Here is an 18,364-nt window from a genome sequence, read left to right on the forward strand (position 1 = left end):
TAAATCAGTCAGGAAATCTGAGTTTTATAAGTGAGCACAGGGTTCTAAAACATTTTGCATAAAAAGACCATCAAAGTAACAGACCTTGAGTTTAGATTGAATGTCACAGTAGGTGTCGGAATTGTTTTTATAATTTATAATTTTCCTGAGAGGAGCGTCAAACAAAAGTTGTAAACACATTCTTATGTATTAACACAAACTCATCTGCTAACTCGGCATCTTGTGAGCATAAAGTAACTTTCTGCTCATTTAAATAAGTTACAATACAGTTTGGCAGATAGTTTTTAAATTGTTCAAGCAAAATTAGCTTGCTTGGTTTGTCAAAATCAATTACTTTGCAAACAGTATATACTGTAACTAACCCCTGTCTCTCATACAAACTCGACACAGTTTTGATTTACTGATTTTTTAAATAATTTTGGAACCTTTGATAGTATGTCTTAGGAACTAATTCATAGTATAATGTAAACAAAACACCCACTAGGCATGCCATTATCTCACATGTAGGTGGGAAGTACAGTGGGGTTAATAACTTGTGTTATAAAAGATTTGTTTTAAAATTTGTATCTGTTGAAACTGTTTATACAATGGAAACTATAATTGCAATTCTACTGTTTATTGCTTAATATTGCAAGTCACACAGGTGTGTTGTTGGTTGGGTGAACACTATTACTCACAGATTCAGTCTGAGAGTTTTCACATTGAAAAAAAATCTGCATGAGCTGTGGTGATATTATTTATTTATAATAAATTAGCCTACTTTATTACTTCATCATGTCTCAATAGCATTTAACCTCAGGATTTTAGGACCGCAGCATATCTATGGCATATGTACAGGTTCTGTACATCTCCAGATAAAAACAGCACAAATGCTGCTTTCTATAGCACATTATTTGTGTAATTAAAGGTAGTCCAATGCTATTATTATGAGATGTTCTTGGTCTTTTTAAAATGGAAGATACTTCTTTTACAATGGATACTGTAGTTCTGAACCCACAACCACATGGATCAAGTACGTGAACAAGGACTATTATTCTCACAGCATGACTTCCTGGATAAGTCATGTCCACAGATATGCCAAAACAACTGCATACAAGTCAATGAACTGCAAATTACCAGTATACTGTATCGATATACTGTACAGTGGATATCAAAATTCTACACACCCTTATTGAAATTTCAGCTTTTGTTGATGTAAAAGCTTTTTTCACCTTTTATAAAATCTTGTAACCAACAATCTCTCATCCTAGCGCTTATCCCGCATCAGCAGGGTTTGTTTGTTGGCACGCCCGTCTCCATTTGATGGTTTGAACCAAATCTTTAAGCTGACATTGCCATTAAATGCGACACATCGCTCCACCTGCCGTCGGAGTGGGGGGGGGGAGGAGAACAAAGTAATGTAGCCAATTCATAGAGGGGGCTTATTAGGACGCCAGGGTTACAACCCTACTCTTTTCTTTTCGAGAAACACCCTGAGTCAGGACCTCAGTTTCACATCTCATCCGAAAGATGGCGCTTGTTTACAGTATAGTGTCCCCGTCACTATACTGGGGCATTAGGACCCACATGGACCATGGGGTGAGCACCCCCTGCTGGCCCCACTAACACCTCTTCCAGCAGCAACCTTAGTTTTTCCCAGGAGGTCTCAAATCCAGGTACTGACCAGGCTCACACCTGCTTAGCTTCAGTGGGTTGCCAATTGTAAATTGCAGGGTGACATGACTGCTGGCATATTTTGTAACCAACAATAATTAAGCAAATAAAAATTTTAGGAAAATTAATTAATAATAAAAACTTTCAATGCCTTGGTTGCATAAGTGTGCACATCCTTTATAAAAGTTTTATAACTGTGTTTAGATTTAACCAATCACATTCCAAATCATCACACTTAATCATTTACCCCAAAAAACAATTAACTAATGTAAATCAAGGTAAACTTTATGATTACTTTGATCACAGACTATGGACCCCCTACATTTCAGCAAGCATCCCCTCTGTTTTGAAACTAGAAATGTTTACATTACAAAGTGTTACACACTAGAGGTCTAGATTCTTAAACCTCCATTGTCGCATACCGCAACCTGTAACAATATTAAGTGCAAATAATTACATCTTGATGAAGGCAGTCTGCAAGAATGGTGTATGGATGTATAGATATGGATATTGATGTATGGATATCTGTGAATATAACTTCACATATTTTTTAACTCAACAATCTTCCTTACTCATTTTGACTCGTGTAGTAATTAATTTACCACCAGATCTGTCTGTTTTGACTTTTTTGTCATTGAACCATTTGTTGGTAATTCTGTCTTCAAATTTAAACTGTGTAAATCTGGAAATATATATTTAAGCTAAAGAAGCTGAACCAGTTTTTTAACAGGTTTGATTCAGGGCTGTCTGTGGCTCACCACCCATTCCCCCACAGCCATACGCTCCCTAAGCCCTCGCAGCTGCGACTGCCCAACACCTCCTCCATCCCCTCACAATCATGGCCGCCTAAAGCTACAACCCCCAACAGCTACTCACCCCCCCATCCCCCACAGCTGCCACTCTCCAACACCTCCGCCATTAATAACTGCAGCACTGACAGCGCTATGAGTACCACCCCCCAGGCCAGACTGACCAGGTGAAGAGGGAGTTGAAGAGGCTGCACCAGGGTAAGGCCACAGGACCAGATGACGTCTGTCCCAGAATTTTGAGGGCTTGTGCTGATCAGCTGAGCAGGGTGCTCCATATTGCGTCATACAGCATTTTACCGCATGCAAATTAGATTATGTTAATAGTATCCGGAATCACCTTGTAAAACTGCCAGGTGGAGCTATTAAAGCTTAACCTCTCATGTACAGCATTTGAGCTGTCACCAGAAAACACCTGGTTTCGAATCCTGATCACTGCTGGGGGACAATGTTTAGCCAATTAAGAATTTAAGTTACTCTTTAGACTTTTAATTTTAAACTGTGTATTACAGCATGTTAATCATTATACATTAAAAAGTTGGTATATTTTATGAAAGCAAGATTGCTCAGTTGAACAATAGTACACAACCTACCACCTTTATCATAAATATTTGAATTATGCAGAAATATTTTATGCATCAAAGTCTTTACAGAAGATATTACTAATAGTATTAATAATGAATGACCTTGGACAAGCTGTAAGTTCAAAGTATTACCCTGTTCCACTTTCTTTGTAACCCTCTTTGTAAACAAAAATACTTTTTTTTTCATTGACAAAAAGTAACACCACAGCATTTCGTTGATCTGATCACATATTTGTTTCCAATTATACAAAGTAAGTTTTGAGGCTCTCCAATTCACCATGCCTTTCACATGGTCATAAATTATATTAATTTAGGAATATAAACATATTATGTAAACTGTATGTGGCTGGTATTGGTATTTTAAAGAAAAAAATACACACCAGTGTTCCACTTTCTCCCTAAACATTTTAAGCATCAAAGTCTTACATGTGGTTATTTTGGAAACATTTTTACATGCTCCTTCTGACCATATTGTTTATATACTTTGTGAAAAGTGATAATGTTTTAACCTCTTCTGCGAATTCGTTTGTTATAGGCGTAAACAAAAACATACTTTTAGAATTTGATTAACAGGGACTATAGTATGGAATTGCATATCTAAAGAGCATGCTTGCAAGCGCGGTGATGTCACTGCCTTTCCTTCTGAATAGCTAGTCAAATAATAGGCAGTGAAAACATCTGTCTGTGTGTCCGTGGGGGTAAGGGGAACTGTCTTTTATTGGAAGGTCCACATATTCTACTCTGAGAATGTAGGGGGGAGGAAAAGTGCCCATGGTCTTTTCACTGATAAAGTTTTGTTAACAAAAACTACAGTTTCCTTAAGAGTTGTTAAACCGGTTCTATTTATTTTTCGGCACAGCCAGCCGGCCCGAACCACACAGACACCAGCTAGCCTGCTAGAGCACCACAACTCACACTCAACCACATCACAGATCACAGATCAGTCCCAGTGTGTGAGATATTGCTGTTTGATCTGTGTTTGATCTTTGATCTGAGCTTTAATAGAGAGCTTATCTCTATTAATATAACTATCGAGTAGTATTAAATAAATACAACTTTTTGTATAGATGACACTTTTCTAAAATGTATTTAAAAAATAAAAACGATTACAATCTAATCTTTCCACGTTTGGTCCCATGAGGAAGTACAATACGCTCCTGCTTTGTTTAACGATGGTATGAAAAATAAATCTAAATGGTGAGAAAGCTATGCTCAAAGTTTATTAAGAGATTTAGAAGACAAAGATAATGATTTACATTGCATTGTCAGATTGTGAATCAATAAAGGCATTTAGAGTGGTGTGAAAAAGTGTTTGCCCCCTTCCTGATTTCTTATTTTTTTGCATGTTTGTCACACTGAAATGTTTCAGATCATCAAACAAATTGAAATATTAGACAAAGATAACACAAGTAAACACAAAATGCAGTTTTTAAATGAAGGTTTTTATTATTAAGGGAAAAACAAAATCCAAACCTACATGGCCCTGTGTGAAAAAGTGATTGCCCCCCCTGTTAAAACATAAATCAACTGTGGTTTATCACATCTTTGGAAAGCTGAGTTCAATTTCTCTAGCCACACCCAGGCCTGATTACTGCCACACCTGTTCTCAATCAAGAAATCATTTAAATAGGACCTGCCTGACAAAGTGGAGTAGACCAAAAGATCCTCAAAAGCTAGACATCATGCTGCGATCCAAAGAAATTCAGGAACAAATAAGAAACAAAGTAATTGAGATTTATCAGTCTGGAAAAGGTTATAAAGCCATTTCTAAAGCTTTGGGACTCCAGCGAACCACAGTGAGAGCCATTATCCACAAATGGCGAAAACATGGAACAGTGGTGAACCTTCCCAGGAGTGGCCGGCCGACCAAAATTACCCCAAGAGCTCAGAGACGACTCATCCAAGAGGTCACAAAAAACCCCACAACAACATCCAAAGAACTGCAGGCTTCACTTGCCTCAGTTAAGGTCAGTGTTCATGACTCCACCATAAGAAAGAGACTGGGCAAAAATGGCCTGCATGGCAGAGTTCCAAGACGAAAACCACTGCTGAGCAAAAAGAACATAAAGGCTCGTCTCAGTTTTGTCAGAAAACATCTTGATGATCCCCAAGACTTTTGGGAAAATACTCTGTGGACTGACGAGACAAAAGTTGAACTTTTTGGAAGGTGTGTGTCCCATTACATCTGGCGTAAAAGTAACACAGCATTTCAGAAAAGGAACATCATACCAACAGTAAAATATGGTGGTGGTAGTGAGATGGTCTGGGGCTGTTTTGCTGCTTCAGGACCTGGAAGACTTGCTGTGGTAAATGGAACCATGAATTCTGCTTAATTCGTCACATGAATTCACACCAGCAAGTCCACTACTGAATGGCTTAAGAAAAACAAAATGAAGACTTTGGAGTGGCCTAGTCAAAGTCCTGACCTGAATCCGATTGAGATGTTGTGGCATGACCTTAAAAAAGCGGTTAAGGCTCGAAAACCCTCCAATGTGGCTGAATTACAACAATTCTGCAAAGATGAGTGGGCCAAAATTCCTCCACAGTGCTGTAAAAGACTCATTGCCAGTTATCGCAAATGCTTGATTGCAGTTGTTGCTGCTAAGGGTGGGCCAACCAGTTATTAGGTTTAGGGGGCAATCACTTTTTCACACAGGGCCATGTAGGTTTGGATATTTTTTTCCCCTTAATAATAAAAACCTTCATTTAAAAACTGCATTTTGTGTTTACTTGTGTTATCTTTGTCTAATATTTCAATTTGTTTGATGATCTGAAACATTTCAGTGTGACAAACATGCAAAAAAATAAGAAATCAGGAAGGGGGCAAACACTTTTTCACACCACTGTAATTAAACACGCATTTGCGATTTTAATCAAAATGGGGGTAATGGGGTTAGACCATTAGACATGCAATACACTTCCTTGTGATCATCTTAGAATTTAGAATCTTTGTGTAAGCTGTAAGTTTTTTTTTTTTTACTTTTTAATTATACATTTTAAACACTTTAATTTTGTAAACGCAACACACACTCCATACAGCTACAGTACAATCACATTCTCCTGTCTTCCCGTGATGTAAAACGAATTAGCAGGTGATTGAGATAACAATGCATCGCCCACTGAGTGGAATGTTCTTTTTTACAAGTGTAAAAATAGCTGATACGTGTCTCCTCTATGACTCTTCAGTTTACAGAGAAATTCTGCCAGATCCTCACAACATTGTCCAAAAATACTCTTCTTGTGTCTAATTTTAAGTTTAGCAGGATTTGCGCGGTAAGTACATTGTTTAATGGGGATGACAGTACCCACGTCTATATCACTGTACAATACTTGAGTCGGAGTGTCTGTTAATAAAACAGAGTGCCTTGCAATACATCTACTGTAACTACTTCAGGTGGGTAGCTGTGTCACCCTGCATAGAAAAGAAAAGACAGAAAACACAATGTTTGGGCTGTGAAGTCTTCTTCAGGTGTGAGGCCTTCAGCTCAAAATGAAGTGCTTGGAGTTTATAACGTACAGATGCAGCCATTCAAAACAAGCAGGTGATACCGCATTATTTTGCGGTGCGCTTGACGCGGTATACTGCAAGTTACGGTATTAATACCGTACATTCTCGAATAGAACCGCATGATACTGCATGATAACGCAGGTAAAATTATAGTATCCAGAATTTCCACAAGCTGGAGCTAATAAAGCTCAACCTCTCATGTTTGCAGTCTTTACAGGAGATATTACTAATAGTATTTATAATGAATTACCTTGGACAAGCTGTAAACTCAAAGTATTGCCCTGGTCCACATTCTTTTTTTCATTGACCGTCTTTGTAAAAGTAACGCCACAGCATTTCGTTGATCCAATCACGCATTTGTTTCCAATCAAGTACAGTAATTTTTGAGACTCTCCGATTCACCAAGCCTTTCACATGCTCATAAAAGATATTGATTTAGGAACATAAACATATTACGGTATGCAAAACTGTACTGTATACAGTATGTATATGTATATTTAATATCTTTACTGTGCCCGTTTAAGTATTGAATATTTATATGGAATTTTACCACTGAAGGGAAATCTTAGTAGCTGAGCATAAAAAGAATAGGAGCATAACACGTGTGAGGACCATTAACGATATTCATTTTGGAACATAAACATGCAGTATTACAGTATGTAAACTGTATATGGCTGGTCTTGGTACTTTAAAGAAAAAAATACACACCAGTATTCCATTTCTCCCTAAACATTTTAAGGATCAAAGTCTTTAACTAACATATGAAATAATGTGTATAAAAAGTGGTAGGTTTAAGCTTTTCTGCAAATACGCTCGATACCGGAGTCAACAAGCATACTTTTAGAATTTGATTAATAGGGAATATAGTATGGAATCGCGTATCTAAAGAAATTAATAACGATATAATTATATTCATGTACTGCAACACAAGAATAGTATATGCTGTACAATGTCTGTTGACACTGTCTATGTAGGGCTGTTTTACCACTCCTCATGTGACCTTGCGGGTGGTACTGTGGTCTAGGTCCCCGACTAGTAAACCCCAGGTTGGGTGTTTAATTCCAGCTGGTGCAGTGACTTTTATTTTAACAAACATTTCTTTGAAAAAATTGAATAGCAATATTATGGACAATTAATTGACAATAAATATAAAAAAGCACATATTAAATTTGGGAAATTTGGTTTCTGTCAAAGCACAATGAAACCTATTACTTGATTCTTATGGATGCCCTGTCCCGACAGGGATTAAAAAAAAACATGCAATCGCGTATCTAAAGAAATAACAGTATAACTATGTTCATGCACAAACAGTAGCATGTTACATTATTAGTTTGGGTGTCTCCTCTTGCCAGAAAGCTCTAAATTGCATTTTGAGTGTGTTTTTTTTACTTTTTTTAAATGACAACCCATAAATAAAGCTGATACTGTTTAGACTTTTAATTATTTTAAACTGTATTACAGCAGCACAATGCACAATGCAACGTAAATCACTACCTTTGTCTTCTGCGTAATAATGTTCAGAAATAAGAAATTAGATCGCTTATAAATCTAATCACTAATTCTACATAAATACAGCGTAATTGCTCTCTGAAAATGCTCTTTTTCTTGTTCATTTTGGAGACCTTGATCAAAACTGATTTGAGATGTCAGAACGGATTTATTTTCTGTGTATTTCTGTGTGTGCGTTTCCTACATTGCTTTGTTTGTCGAGATTTTAACTTTATATTTAGGCTCAGGATTTCAACTATAAATCGTACACTAATTACTAGCAGTAAATACTGATGTTTTGCTCCCTCTTACCACAAAAATATATATGTATTGTAGCTGGAATGAAGTTTTTTTCATACGTGTCTTTACCTACTGCGACTCGAACACAGAATGGTTCAAGATGGCGACAAGTCAGGCACCCAGAGGTGGGGGGTGCGTCTTTCCGCCTCCATAACTAAAATGCCAAATAGGAGTGGCGCAGCGCGGTTTTCATCACTCTCTGCGGGAGTGCTGGCTGTGACGAATTAAACCAGTTTCACAGGTATTTTCAAAGTAGAAGGGTATAGCAAAGTCGTGTACCATAAAAGTATGGGAGTTAAAAACCATTAATACTTTCGCTTGGGTTTAAATAAAGTTGATGTTTTCTCTTTTTGGCTAGACTTGACTATTTAGCCATGAGATAAACAATAGTTTGTCATTAAACAACCTTATGTTTATTAATCTTCCTTGTTATGCACAGTGAGAATGATAATGTAATCAGCTTAGAATCTTTGTGTACGCTGTAAGTTTTCTTCTTCTTAATTAAACTTTTAAAATACATGAATTTCATAAAGACAACACACGTTTCAAACAGAAAAAATAATATTCTGTTCTCTTCCTGGTATGTAGAACAGATCAGCAGGTCTTTTTTTCCCAGTTGCTTTTTTCCCTGTATTTATCATATTGGCTAGCTATTGTCCTCTTTGCTAGCTAATGGTACATGTGGCTGTGTTTCTGCATTGCATGGCAACGAGGGACTACATTCTCAGGAGGAGAAACGTAAACATCTTAATTGTCATGTTAAATAAATGTTTTAAATTAAAATTCATTCTATACAGCACTCACATATTTGGGGACCATTTTATAAAAGCAATAAGGCACTCGAGGCCTGTGCCATATTGTGGATATAGTCACAGTTAAAAGGTTGCCGTCCCTCCGCATCGCATCGGGCCTAACAACACCATTGAACTGTGACTATATCCACGATATAGCATGGCCTCTCATGACTTATTGCTTAAATAAATTCTGAAAACTATGAGTTTCTTTTACCATAATAACGAGCACAAGTATTCCTGGAAAATGATAATCACTTAACTTTAGAATTTGTGATATTTAGAAACACCAACAAATTCAATATAGTGTCGATAATATTTATTGTCAGTAATAATATCAGTAGCAGTTTGAAATTATTCGTTGTTATTAATAAATGACTTAGCTTCGAACATGTTGTGATATTTAGAAATAAATAAAATGTCAATATAGTGTCTTTAATATTTGCTATTTTAGTTTTTCAAAGAAATGTTTTTTGTTAAAAGAAAACTCATGGCAACAGCTGGGGTTGAGTGCCGGACCTCAGACTTAGAAGGCACAAGCTTAAGCCATCACGCCACAGATGCAGTCACATGGAAAGCAGTGAAAGAGCCGTACACATATCAATAGAAAGTCTTATACTACTGTTTGAGCTACAGTATATGAATATAATTATATCGTTATTAATTTCTTTAGGTACGTGATTCCATATTATATTCCCTATTAATCAAATTCTAAAAGTATTCTTTTGTTTACTCCGATAACGAGCGTATTTGCAGAAAAGGTTAAAACATAAAAATAAAAACGTTTCCGAAATAACCATATGTAAGACTTTGATGCTTAAAATGTTTAGGGAGAAAGTGAAATACCAGTGTGTATTTTTTCTTTAAACTACCAATACCAGTCATATACAGTTTACATGATATGTTTATGTGCCTAAATTAATATTGTTTATGATCATCAGATGCTTTATGCTTCTCTTCTTTTCATACTCAGCTACTAAAATTTTCTTTTAGTTCTAAAATTCCATATAAATATTCAATACTAAGCGGATTAACGTGCACAGTAAAGAGATTAAATGATTAAATCTTTTCACCACTGACCAATGCTCCACGAGTGCCCCTGTCGGTCATTTTGGACAGCCAATCACGTACCGCGGTATGACCTAGGAAGTTGCATGCAGTACGGATTTGTACCGCGCAGTTTGAATCGCTGCATCTGTAGAAAGATGCTACATATGTTCTATCAGTCGGTTGTGGCGAGCTCCATTTGATATGCAGTGGTATGCTGGGGCTCTGAGATTAGAGCAGGGGATTCTAACAGGCTGAACAAGCTCAGAAGAGCAAGCTTAGTCATTGTGTCTGGCCTGGAAACCCTGGAGGTAGTGGCTGAGAGAAGAATTGTGTCCAAACTAGAGGCCGTCATGGACAACATCTCTCATCCCCTCTATGACATGTGGAAATGAAGAGCACGTTCAGCAATAGGCTGATCAATCCATGGTGCAACAGGGATTCATTACAGGAGGTCATTCTTGCCTTCTGCCATAAGACGGTACAAAGCATCCACTTTGCGTCTGGGCAGGGGCAACATTGACATTGACCTGTTTTTGGACTGAATAGTAAACTGTCTGCTACATCTGGCTTTCCCATTTACAACCATTTTTGTGCAATATATGCCAGTGTGCAATTCATTTATATTAATACTGATATTGTGCAATACAACTTTTTGTGTACTGTTCTGGTTTGTTCTTTGTATGTTCTGGACTGTGAGTAACTCTTCTTAGTGCACTTCTCACTGTACTAATTGTATTATATTGTATGTATTGTATTATTATTATTATTATTATTGTATCATTTGTTTCACTGTGCTGTGTTGGCTGTGTTAAGCTGCTGTTGCACTGTAATTTCCCTCACGGGATCAATAAAGTATCTATCTAAGAACGTGGTCAGATAAATTATAACTCATACTTTAGTCTGTTGCTCCCCTCCTCCCCTTTTGCTGTTCTCACTCTGCAGGGGGTCCCAGCATTGTTTTCTACAAAGAAGGAAGAAGCGGGGCAGGGAGATCAAACAATGTGGAATGTACTTTTTTCATAACATCACTAATCTTATATGTTTGTAGTTTATTGTCTTTTTTAATGAAATTTTTGTTTTTTTTTTGAGGGCACAATTATATACAAATCTACATTTTACCTAGTAGATGACATAGATGACAACAGAGATCTGTAAGAATTTAGACACAATGTGTAATAACTGACTAGTGTCAGTATTTTCACTTCCTAGAGCTTCAAAACAAAGGGGGCATAAGATATAGGGGTCCAGATACTGTGATCAAAGTAAACAAAGTTTACCTTGGTTTACCTCAATTAATTAAATTATGCATAATTAAGTGTCAATCAACAGTCCAGAAAAACACCAGTCAGCTCAGGAGTAATGAGAATTCAAGAATACCTTGGTTAAAGACGGCCTTTCCTGCCTGGGGGTAGATTTTTAGAATAGGGAGATAGGCTCCCATTTATTTTGTGGCATTCGAGATACCAGAGAGACATTTAGCTGTGAGTTGTCTTGCATTTACAGTAGTTTAAAAGGCAATTTATTCCTTGTTTTGGCCCCAGTAAACATTATTTAAGAGTCAAAAGCTTGGTAAGAGTCTGGCGTTTCTGGGTGATTAGTTCATTAGGCCTTGGAAACGCCTTGTTTGTACATACTGTATACACAGAGTAACTTGTGTGTTGTATATTGTAGTGTGTGTCGCTGTCATTGTTAATAAATATTTTTTTAATCAAGTGTGCCTCAATTCTTACTCTTTTCATCAAAGTTGTACTAGAGAAACTTCAGAGCAACTTATTTAATTACTTTCAACTACTAAAATTCCTTTTCAGTTACAGGATCTCATATTAATATACTATAATAAGTGTGAGGAATCCAAGTGAGATAATAGGAGGATCCTATTCAGACAAGAGAGAGAGTAGAGGCAGCAAAAACACAGGTGTCCAATCCAAACCGACAGACGGGTTTGTGGTCAAGAGAAAAAGGTAAGTCCAAAAAGCAGAATGTGGTCGTACAAAAGGGGTTTTCAAAAAGGGGTGAAGTAGAAGCTCTCTAGGAGAGAAATCAATACTGAGCAGAGAGTAGAGAGTTCTGAGGGTGTAAATAGAGATGAGTGCAGAACGGTACTGCGGGAGGTGATGGTTTAACATGTGCGGTGGCGCTTGTTGTGATTAGTCCATTGCTGGAACTGGTTAGTTCGTTTGTGGATAGATCTCTGATGACTGGCAGTCGTGACAGTACCCCTCCCCTCACAGGCAATTTCCGATGCCAGAGAAGACCGATCAGAAAAGTCTCGGTGAAAATCATTGATTAGAGTGGGGTCTAAAATATCCTTCTCTGGAACCCAAGATCTCTCTTCGGGTCCATAACCCTCCCAGTCAGCTAGATACTGGAGAGTACCACGGTGCCATCTGGAGTCCAGGATCTTGCGGATCGTATATGCTGGGCAGCCCTGAATAAGATGTGGGGGTGGTGGGTGACGTTGGGGTGCAGCCAGAGGCAAATGGTGGAAGGGATTCAGGAGAAAGACGTGGAAGTATGGGTGGATTCTGAAGGTGGGGGGAAGTGCGAGACAATATGTGACTGGGGTGATCTGAGAGAGAATCCGGAAGGGGCCAATGTACCTGGGGCCAAGCTTCTTGGAAGGCAGGTGTAGCAATAAGTTCTTTGTGGACAACCAGACGAACTGTCCTTACCGAAAATGGGGGGATGATCTGCGATGCCAGTTTGCAAATTTGGCCTGGTGCTGAATCAACTTGGTGAGGGCTGTCCTGGCCATTCTCCAGGTCCTTTGCGATTTGGAAATATATTTTTGCACTGAAGGCAAATCCCTATCCGAAGGGGTGTTAGGGATGAGAGTGGGCTGATATCCTAATGAACAGAGGAACGGAGAGAGACTTGTGGAGGAGGAGGTAAGTGAGTTGCGAGCATACTCTGCCCAGGGAAGCAGCGATGTTCAGTCATCCTGTGATGTGGAGGTGAAGGCTCTCAGAAATGTAAGGAGGCTTTGGTTAGTACTGTTGTAACAGAAAGAATAAGGTTCTGGATCCCGAGATGAAGTTAAACAGATGAGTTTATTGCATGCAAGGAACAATAAAGCCGAAGTCTTGTTTCCCGCAAGAAACAACAAAACTGAAGTATTGTTCAATGTGCCGGTACAAACTTTAGGTTTATATAGTCCTTCCTTGCTGCTTCGGACGTCATTCTGTGTTATGGTAAAGAGGGGGGTCATGGTATTTGGCCAGTTAAGAGACCCTGGCCAAATGGTCAGTTTAAGATTAAGCCCCAGGGGGTTCCTAGCTCGCATCTGGAATCCTTATCAGTTAACCCCCTTTCCTGCCATAAACCCCTGTTGCTTAGAAGTATAATCTTCTGGCAGAACTGACTTAAGTTTTCACATCTTGTGTCTTACTTCAGTACTTTCAACTTGTCCATTGGCCTTAGTATGATATCCAGAAGTTAAAGATACACTGGTCCCAAGTGCTTCACAAAAGGCTTTCCAAAAGACAGAGACAAATTGGGGACCCCTGTCAGAAACCACATCCCTGGGCAGACCGTGTATCCTGAAAACATGATAAACAAATAGTGTCGCCATTTCCTGGGCTGTAGGCAAGGTAAGGAGGGGAACAAAATGAGCTGACTTAGAGAAGCGATTGGAGACCACCATGATTACCGTATTACCTTGACTTTTAGGGAGATGATGAAGTCAACTGTAATGAAGTCAGCCGCTATATAACATCAGCTCGCATGCGAGGCCACCAGAAGTCCCTGGTCAGAAGGTCCAGAGTGCGTCTGACACCAGGCCGACCCGCGAACCGGGAGTCAACGCAACTGATCCGTCACAAAGAGTTTGTCAGGAGGACAGCACAGAGGGACCATAGTTCTGTCCAGGGCACATCTGGCTTGGTCCTCAATAGAGCACTGAATTTGCACCATGATTCTGTTGGATAAAATGATTGGTACAGGTGTGCGGTCCAGGTCCAGGGGGTCATGGAGCAGGGAGAGTGCATCAGCCATCGTCGTACCCACGTCGTAAAGACCTGGGTTCAAGCCAATTTAGTGAGGCACAAACTAGGGTGGGAGCAGCGAGGGCACAAGCCCTAGAACTGGAATCCATTACAATAACAAAAGGACAGACAATGAAATGTGGGCTATTTCGAAGTCGCAATTGTGAGATAAAAAGTCATAATTCTGAGTTTTTAAGTCGCAATTCTGAGATATGAAGTCGCAATTCTGAGATACTAAGTCGCAACTGCGAGATACCATAGCGCCTTTTTTTTTCCCTGGCGGAAACGGGCTTCCATACTGATGACTGGCAGTCATGACAATAAATATATTTCTGAAAGTACAACTTTTTGTACAAAAATAACAACAGCAAGTCTTCATAAAAGAAGTTTAAACATTATAGCATCTTATAAAGTATATACAATTTATATAGTTAGAATGAGCACATCAAAATCTTTTCCAAAATAATCACGGCAAGTCATCAGGTAGCTCATTTTTATATTACCATTATGTATAATATATTTATCTTCATAAATTAATAGCGTTTATGACATTCAGAGATGTTCTTATTATTTCAGCTACCACAATGTCCCTTTAATTACATAATTCCAAATTAATATTCCATATTAAATGGATTTAAAGAAGTAAGGAAAGAGATTAAATGAAGCTACGGTTTCACAAACATCTAATGCACCAAAAGTGCCACCTATCGATTGCCTTTGGCCAGTGAATGACACAGCCAAATTACACTGCAATGAATCGCAACATGTCTGACGTAGCATTGAGTTCTAAAGTGGTAACGAGTTCTAACATGCAATCTGAGTGGCTGCATCTGTATTAAAGTACAATATGGGCTCATGATGTGGGGTGTGAAAAAAATATAATTAGAAATTAAGAACTGATACAAAACAAAAGAGAAAAAGGAAACAAACAGAACAATCAGTACTTACAAATTATTACACAATTATAGCTCTATGAGTCACCTTGCAATCTGCAATCACAACCCTAAGATTATACCTGTTACTGTCAGCACATATTCCTGTGACTGGGTATTATTTGCCAGACAGAAAGTAAATGTATGAATGTTAAACTTCATGAGACAAAATCCTTTTTCATCTGAATTTTAGTCAAACAAATGATTTTGTCTCATCTTATTTAATAAAAACATAAATGCAAGGCCATTTAGTCTTCGTTATTATCATTGTAGATTACTTTCATCAGCATTTCATCATCACTGACTAAAATGAAACAGTTCTTTGACAAACATTTTCATCATGCAAAATTCACATTTTTCTGGACCTCATTTTACCACCTTAAGACTGATGGTCTGGTTGAATGCTTGCTTATTTGCAAGTTTGTGAGCACTTACTATCAGAACTGGTAACTACATTGTGTTCTCAATTTAATATAGAAAAGCTGGTAGAATAACCATAAAGTTCAACATGATTATGTATGGTTATGTCCTGGATCTAAGGAAATGGCAGAGCACAATCACCACAATCAAGACAATATATCACCTTAAAACCCAGGAATGTCTGGCTAACCTGAGGCTAACCTTTTTGAGTTAGGGCCGTGATGGGTGCCACTACTGAGCTAAAATTGGGGATGAATCATCTGCAGAAATTGGTGAAACCAAGAAAACTCTGAATTTGTTTCAGATTTTTGTGAGTAGGCCAATCTTTGATGGCGGAAATTTTACTGGGATCCATCTCGACACCAAGGGGGGAAAGGATGTACCCTAAAAATTGTATCTTCTCGACGTGGAAGGTGCACTTCTACAATTTGGCATAAAGTTTATATTCAATAAAGCGTGATAAAACCTTCCTGACATGGAGAACATGGTCCTGCGGATTGTTGAAATAAATTAAAGTGTCGTTGAGGTAAAGTAAAACAAATCTTTGTATAATGTCTCTGAAGATGTCATTAATAAAAGCTTGAAAAACAGCTGGAGCATTCACTAGGCCAAAGGGCATGACTAAATATTTATAATGTCCATGGATAGTTATAAAAGTTGTATTCCACTTATCCCCCTCTCTTTATACGAATGAGGTTCTATGCCCCTTGTAGACCTATTTTGGTACAAATGGTAGCTCCATGAACAGATTCTAAAGCTGCCGGTATCAGTGGTAATGGATAGCAATTCAAGATTCAAGATTCAAGATTCAAAATAAATTCAATAAATTCAGACAATAGACATTATGATACAGCCAAGACAGGACATAGTGCAAACAGTGCAGTACCTTAAGTACAGGGGCTAATATGTGCTGGTGCTAATTTGAGCTGTTTAAGATGCGGACTGCTTGGGGGAAGAAACTGTTTGTGAATCTTTTAGTCAGTGTTCTGATACTGCAATACCTCCTACCAGAACTCAGGGGTGAAAACAGATCGTGCCCAGGGTGAATTGGGTCCCGAAGTATAGCTCAAGCCCGGTTGTGGCAATGGTCGAGATATATCCGGTCGATGGAGTGTAGCTCGGTCCCAGTGATTTTCTGCGTGGACCTCACAACCTTCTGGATGGCTTTTCTGTCCTGTACTGTGGCTCCACCATACCACACCATAATACCAGCAGTCAGAGCACTCTCAATTGTATTACAGTAAAAATTGGTGAGTGTTGTCTTGCTCATCCCCCACTTCCTTAACTGTCTCAGGTAGTGAAGGCGCTAGTGGGCTTTATTGAGGATGGCAGCAATGTTCTCTGACCAGCTCAGCCTTTCAGTGATCTGGAGGCTGAGGAACATGAAGGTGCTGACAGTTTCGACTGGAGCCCCGTGAATGATGATGGGTGTGTGACGTCCACCGTGCTTCCTGAAGTCCACTATAATCTCTTTTGTTTTGCCAATGTTAAACAATGTTTTGCCAGTGTGAGATTGTTGTTGTGGCACCACTCCACTAGCTCTGCTACCTCGCTCCTGTAGGCAGTTTCATCACTGTTGCTGATAAGACCAATTACAACACAACTGTTACTGTGTTTAGTCTACAATAATCTACACATGGTGGAAGGCCCCTGTCTTTCTATTCTACAAAACAGAAACCCACACATGCCGGGGATGTAGATGGTCGAATTATTCCTGCATTCAGGGATTCTTGAATGTACTTCTCTAAAGCCTCAGACTCTGTATTCAAGAAATAATAAACTCTTCCCCGAGGTGGTAATGTGCCTGATAGTAAAAAAATTGCAAAAGTGCAATCGTACAGGTGATGTGGTAGAAGAGATAAGGCCTTCTACCTGTTCACTGTTCACTGAATGCCTCTGCTAGATCTGCATATGGTGGAGGGATCTCAAAATTTGTCCTGTTGTAACTGAGCTGTGGCTACTTTCAAAGGTTGACATTGATATCCCCAAGCAAGACATTAATTCTGGCTCCATAAAATATGTGGATCATGCTTCTGTAACCATGGGTATCCTAGTACCAGAGGGTGGGTGGGTGTATCAAGATGAAAAACTATATTGCTTCATGGTAGGTGGCGCAAATCTGTCATGTTAATAAAATCGTTTGCCATTTGACCAATCCAGGTGACACAAGTGAACCATTTAAAGTTTGTACACGAACTGGAGGGTCAAGTATATTCCAGGCTTTCGTAATAGAAGAGTCTAAGAAGTTACCAGCCACACCGGAGTAAATAAAAACAGAAATAGATAGATGGGTATTATTCCAATACAAAGCTGCTGTAAAAAATAGTCTGGCAGAAGATTTGACAAGAAGAGTTTTCTTACTCACTGTGGATTCATTGCCGGTTTGTGAGCATTGCAAACAACGTCATGTATTCAATTATATTTATTTTTATATAGTGCCTTTCACAACAAGCTTGCCCCAAGGCGCTTAACAATACAATTGACGATACATTTCTGTAGCTCTCAGATGTCCTAGGAGCCCGCAGTAAAGGCAGCGTCCCTTTCTCTCCTGGAGTTAAACTAACATGCACAATTTCCATAGGTTGTTCAGAAGCAGATGCTTTAATGGATGGTGGCTGTGAAGGTACAGGTGTGGGTGAAAGAGATCACTCATATTTTCGTTCCTGGATTCTGCTATCCCGTTCTACTGTCTGGGAGATAATGTCCGGGAGGGTTTTTCCAGTAAGGGGGAATAGTGTAAGGTGGTCCTTTACTTCCTCTGAAAGTCCCAGATGAAATTGAAAAATAAGGGCCAGGAAGTTACGGCTGCAAATATGCGTAACTCTTTGGAATATTCTAAAATGGAACAT

The sequence above is a fragment of the Atractosteus spatula genome, chromosome 1 (assembly GCF_055471065.1).
Source record: "Atractosteus spatula isolate fAtrSpa1 chromosome 1, fAtrSpa1.hap1, whole genome shotgun sequence".
NCBI lineage: Eukaryota > Metazoa > Chordata > Actinopteri > Semionotiformes > Lepisosteidae > Atractosteus > Atractosteus spatula.